Source organism: Melospiza georgiana, chromosome 3 (assembly GCF_028018845.1).
Source record: "Melospiza georgiana isolate bMelGeo1 chromosome 3, bMelGeo1.pri, whole genome shotgun sequence".
In the NCBI taxonomy this organism is placed as follows: domain Eukaryota; kingdom Metazoa; phylum Chordata; class Aves; order Passeriformes; family Passerellidae; genus Melospiza; species Melospiza georgiana.
This window is the reverse complement of record NC_080432.1, coordinates 81602024-81608101: the sequence shown is the minus strand read 5'-3', so window position 1 is coordinate 81608101 and position 6078 is coordinate 81602024.

Genomic DNA, 6078 nt, shown 5'->3' with positions numbered 1-6078 from the left:
ACAGTGAAGTTCAGTGTGCAGCATCCTCCCACAATGCAAAGGAAACGGGGATGGGACAGAAACGTTGCCACAAATCCGCTCCTGTGCAGGGAGCACACAGGGAGAGGGGCTCTGCCTCCCTTCTGGTACCACCTGCCTGGTGAGAGGTGGCTCTGAGGGGTGGACAACAAAAGGGGGGTCTTCCAGCCTCCCCTGGTGGCATCCCCACTCCCAGCTGCGTCACTGTTATGAGGTTGGACCCCATTGTTGTGGGGCTGTGCTGCTGAAATTTTTTTGGCTGGTCAGTCAGCTTTTGGGTTTGTGTCTGTAAAGTGAAAAATCAGGATCTTGCAATCACTCTGGACCTCGCATGCTGGACTGGCTTCTCATGGGGATCTTCCTGAAGAGAAGGACTCTCTCATTCTCTTTCTCTCTGTATGCATGGCATGCAGGTGTATGTGTGCATGCATGTAAATAAGGCCTTATAATGTCATTAAATTAATTCCTACTGTTGCTATGGGAACACACATTATTGACTGAAGAGGGTGCAGCAGAAGTAGGTGCTATGGCTAATATCAGAGCAGACCTTTGGATTTATCCTCTAAAACTTTGGGGTTTTTTTCCCAAAGCAGACTGCGAAAAAATTTGTCCGGAGCTCCAGAGCCTGGGAACTGCAAATTAGGAACTGTCGATCTTTCCCAGCTCGCAAATGAGCCAATCTTCACACCTAATATTAGCAAGCCCCACCTGGCACATCAGCTGTGCCTGGGGCTGGTTCCCAAGGAGATGAGCAGTGGGCTGCCAGGGTGGCAGGAGCAGGCAGTGCTGAGCATTGGATCCTTCAACACCTCCCAGTGATCCACTGGCCCCAGGGAGAAAAATCTGACCCACCCGAGGAGCAAAGGCTTGCAGGGCAGCTAAGGATCCCAAAATCACACTCCTCCATGACAGGCAGGGTTTTCTCCTGACAGGGCTGTGCTTTCAGATCAGAGTCCCCTCACTGCATGGCAAAGGGACACCAAGCCAATGGGCAGGAGTTTGAAGGTGCCATGGTACCAAAGGCCTGGTGGTGAGGAATCCTCTGCTTTGACCACACCACACTGCCAGGTTATTAGAAAACAGCAACAACAACAGTAATAATAGTTAGGAGATGCCAGTGGAGGCACAAGATCTGATTCCCCCCTTCAGCCACTTGCTGCAATCTGACAGGCAAAGCACAGTCAGTTTTTGCCCCATACACCTTGTTAGTGCCACGTCACAAAAGTCCCTAGTGTCACACAGTACCAAATCACACACTTTGGAGAAATCCAAGTGTATTTTTCTGCACAGAGGTGTTGGTTCCATCCCATAGACGTGTCTGATCCCATAACAGAGGGAAAGAAAAATTATCTAGAGTGGTGTGTCTTCTGAGAAGCCATGCTAACAACATTACTTAGGTTTCCAGTGTATGATTCTTTGCTGCTAAAGCTGTCTGTACATCTTTTTTTAACCAGAATGGCTTCTACACAACAAAAGATGCTGTGGAGGGGTTTTTTGGGGTGTTGGTTTTTTAGTTTAGTTGTTTGTTGGTTTGTTTTGTTTTTTTTTTTTTTTAGTTTTACCAACGTTTCTGAAACTGCATCTGCAGGAGCTGCCATAGAATGATCTGAATGATATCCAGTTGGCACCAACATTTCCACCATTAAACTCACAGTCCCAAGCACCACATCACACTTTGGAAAACTGGGCACTTTTAAAGCCCTGAATATACATCTGAGTGCTTGGTACTGCATTCTGTTTGCACAACATAAATGTCAACACAGCCTGACCAGGGGTACCTAGGCAACAGCTAATTTTGAGGTCAGTGATTAACTCTTCTTTGTCAGAGTGTAATTTACCATCAAATTATCTCCAGCTAATATAGCATTTCTGGATTAAAAAAGGTCTTCTTGCTATTTTAAGACACTGAGAGCCTTTATTAATGGTGGCAAGTAATGTTTGCTGCATTTTCCTCTTTTCCAAATACAGATGTTCATGAGAGGAGCAGTCTCCTAGGGACAGTGAGCCCTACTCCAGTATTCCCAAGAAGAGGGACTGAAGGCGGAGCTCAGCCACTGCACACCATACTGTAGTGTTTGTGGCCATAGGAGTGAGCAATACATTTTTATTTTCCATGACACATATACACACTTTCTTGATTAGTTAAAAAGTGGATGTTACCAATTACCACATATATCAACAGTGAAATATTGGGCTTTGCTCTTTCCCTCCCTACACAGAGCACATTGCTACCTTCAGCTCTTCAAAATCCCTTATTTCTTCATTAACCTCTAGGTAGGGACCCAACCCATAATTTTGAGTTTAAAGCTCTCCATATCCTAGAACTGTGTTTCAAACACATATTTCTACCTCATTTCTACCTTTTTGGAAATAACAGTGAAAAACCTGACATATTACAAGGTCCTTCTAGTGCTCATGTCAAGAAGCAGGCCCTTCTGCAGGGATTGCAGAGGTGAAACATGCATCCTTCTGCCTGGAAAACTACTCATTTGTGATCTACATCAGCATGATCACTTGTGTGGAAGACTCCAAAGCTATGGACATCACACCACTGGGTCCCTGCATTTGGTGCTGCCAAGCTGAGCATGGGTTCCCCTGTGGGATGAGGAGGAGGAGAGCAAGTTGGATATATTGCTTTGTCTGTGGATTTCTCCCAGCCTTTCCCAGCCTTGGGGGATGTAGTCATCCCTGCCCCTATGTTATGCCCTGTAAGCACCCTGCAATAATAATAACTTCAGCCTTGCCAGCTCTACCTTTGGTTTTACTATTGTAAAGCTGACATCACCAGGGGGGGAAAAAAACTAAAAAAAAAGTTTCCTGAGAATTTGTAATTCTCTGTTACTGACACAGCTAAATATTCATCAATTTGTTTCTTGCTGGCAGGCACCCAGGCTGTTGAGCAGTAACTGGCTTGTTTTAGACTTGCTTTAATTTGTTCTCCTAGAGGAAATGTCTTCTCTAAGGCTTGCCAAGCTGACAAGTAAAGAAATATGAAACTATATTTGTATCTGGAAGACTCATATAAAATATGTAAAGAACTAAACTTTAAAATAACAAGGGTTTACATATGTAGCTGCTATTGGTTTACACCTGAGTTATTAGTGTCTCTGGGTAATATTTAATTTGATCTATAATATATTTGGCTGGGATGCATGGATTTGTGCCTGTGATTTCAAATTCCCAGGCCAAGCACCACAGGACAGCATTCCCACTGGCAGGCAGGGACCTTGCTTTCTCCCCATACCATGCCCCACTGCTGAAGGTACAGCCTTCCTCTCTGAAGGAGAAAGCAACAGCTCTTTGCCCACTTTCCTGCCATTAACAGAAAAGATCCCACCTGTTCTACCATGTCTTTTTAGGATGCAATCTTCTCAGATGCCTGGAATTTCTTGCAACTTAGTGACTCAAGGCCACCCAGTGTTTCTTGGCTTCCACCTTGTAATCAGGGAAATTAGCTGAGCCCTAGAAGAAATTGCCTATGGAGATCATTGAAATTCTAAGGGCAATTTGAAGGGATTTTTTTTTTGAGGGCAAATTGGAAAACCAGCTACAGGGGATAGTTTGAGTACAGTTCATTTTGTACTGAGGCTGTGGGGAGATGTACCAGAGGAAGCACAGGAAAGAAAGCCTGACTACAGCCTCACAAGGTGAGTGAAGCTGGAGATTTGCTCCTGCCTCAAAACCAATGTTTCTGTATTACATGCAGTGGGTGCTTAATATGGTTGTTGGCACAAATTTTAGGTGGGGCATAATTCATTCCTGTGGGAGATGTGGGGCAGAGAATCAGACTTCCCCTATCATTTCCACAGGGACTTGTTCACTCATTATATGAGTATATAAGGGGCTGTGTCTGGGCAAATGCTTTCTCCTAGGTTTTATAAAAATGTCCTGCTTGGGTCTCTACAAACAAAGACACGAGCACCAATTTTTGGGAAAGCATTCTAGGGCAGATCCTTCTTGGGCAGAAGTACAGAAATGCTATCTCAGCCTGTCCCTCTGGTCAGACCCATGGCTGAGTTTATTCTATTCTCCACTTGGACCCTATTCTGAGCTCTGCCTGTCAACAGATCCTCAGCATTGCAACTCCCGGCTTAGAAATAGATTTTTCCCCCATTTTGAGGAGGCTTATACCTTACTATTGTTCCCCAAGCCCTTTATAGGAACTGGCCTGCAGAGCCACGTCTGTGCTGCAGGCAGGGAAATTACCCACGGGTGAGGATGGAGCTGTCTCCTTGCAGTTTCTAATAAAGCAATTTCAGAGGGGAAGATGGGCATAGAGCTTTTTCCACAATGAAATTTATTTTTAGCTGGCATTCTAACACCTGGAAGAATTGTTCTCAAATTCACTATTAACTTTAATGAAAAATATCTATCTACACCCTCCTGTGTAGCCACTGTTCATCAACTTATAGGATCGCATGGAACAACAGAAACCAGTGTTTTTAGTTATTTTAGCGAAATAAATTTGCAGTTTCTTTTCACAAAGCTGCAAAACAACATTTGTTAGTTGAACTCTGGACTCCCTCTTTTAGATGTGTAATTTTAAGGCCAGTTTGAAGCCTTTTAAAAACTTTGGCAAAAAGGTTTTGAAAAAGTTTAAAAGAAATAGAACAATAAAAGACCTTGTTCCATTGCACTTGATGACACATCTAGTGATGAATGACCTTTGTTGCTGCTGCTTTCTTTCCATCAACAGAACAAGCAGGGCAAGGAAGGAAAGGTTGCAAAATATGTGTATTTAGCTTCAGCTGACTCATCACTAATCTCTAGAAATAAATAGAGTGGACCAGAGGCTAACTTTTCCAATAAGGATAAGCAGTTAGCACACAAACCCACGTGCAGCTCTTTCCACATCCAAAGTTGCTGGCCTAAGTTCCTCCTTTGGAAGCTAAGCCAGCTCCTGTGGCTCAGCCTGGCTGGCTGCTGGCAGTGGGCTGATAGACGTGGAAATTGCTAAGCACGTGTTGATAGTTCTCACAGTATCTGTGCCCTTTCTAAATCACTATATGGAAGCTCAAGCTTTCAAAAAAGCTTCTTGATAAATAAACATCTCTGGGTGGTGAGCACTCAGAAAAGGCATCTCTGTCTGACTAAGCTTAAGAGGTCAAAGCTGCATCCAAAACTCATCCTGTCTGCAGTGGGGTGGGAGAAGGACGAGGAATCAAAGTCTGGAACCTTGCCACTGTCAGCCAAGGGCACAACCAGCAGCTGCTGAAACTGTGAGTGGGGCAGGGGCAGGGGAGGTTGGGTGGGAATTCTACCTCAAAGCCAAAATTTCAACCTAAGGTTCAGCCTGAATCCATTCCTGATGACTGGTATTTGTTGCATTTTTGAAAGCAGATTTTCACCTGCTTATGTGAAGTTTGACCCTGTACCTTCTGCTAGTGATTCAGAGACCCCAAAAGACACAGTATAATTTTCAAAAGCACCCATAAAATCCATTGGAGAAACACAACCTTTTTAATGTAAACCAGGATTTTCAACCCAAGTATGTGCTAGAAAAAATGTGATAGTTGTTTGCTTGCATTTAGGCAGACCCATGTAGCCTTTTCTGCAAGTGAAACAGATTTTACAGACATGCAGGCTCTTTTCTGGAATGTATCTTTATGAGGGGCACAGCAGACAAGCAGCTGGCAACTTTTCATAGAGGAGTGTGAGCACCATGAGTGCTCCATCAAGAAGAACAGGCAAGGTCCATGTGGGAGACACGATGTGGGGTGGAGAAATGGGACTGTGGAGGATGAGATTGAAATTCTAAACGGTGTTTGAACCCCTCTGAGCTTTATGCCACCAGTAGGTTTTGCAATGTGGCATGTTTGCAGGTGGACACCTGCTGAAATATGAAGGATCAAGCAGAGGGTATCATTAGTAAAAACCTAGAAATTGGTGTCACCAGGTGACTCAGTTCTCAGTGACTGAGTTCACCAAGTCAGGAAAATGATAAACATGAAGTGCCTAAATGGATTGCTAAGGGCTTAAAACATCTTTTCACACCAGCTGCATAGACATCTCTGAAATGCCAGTGCTGGTTAGCTCACCATCTGTGTTACCCCCCCCTCT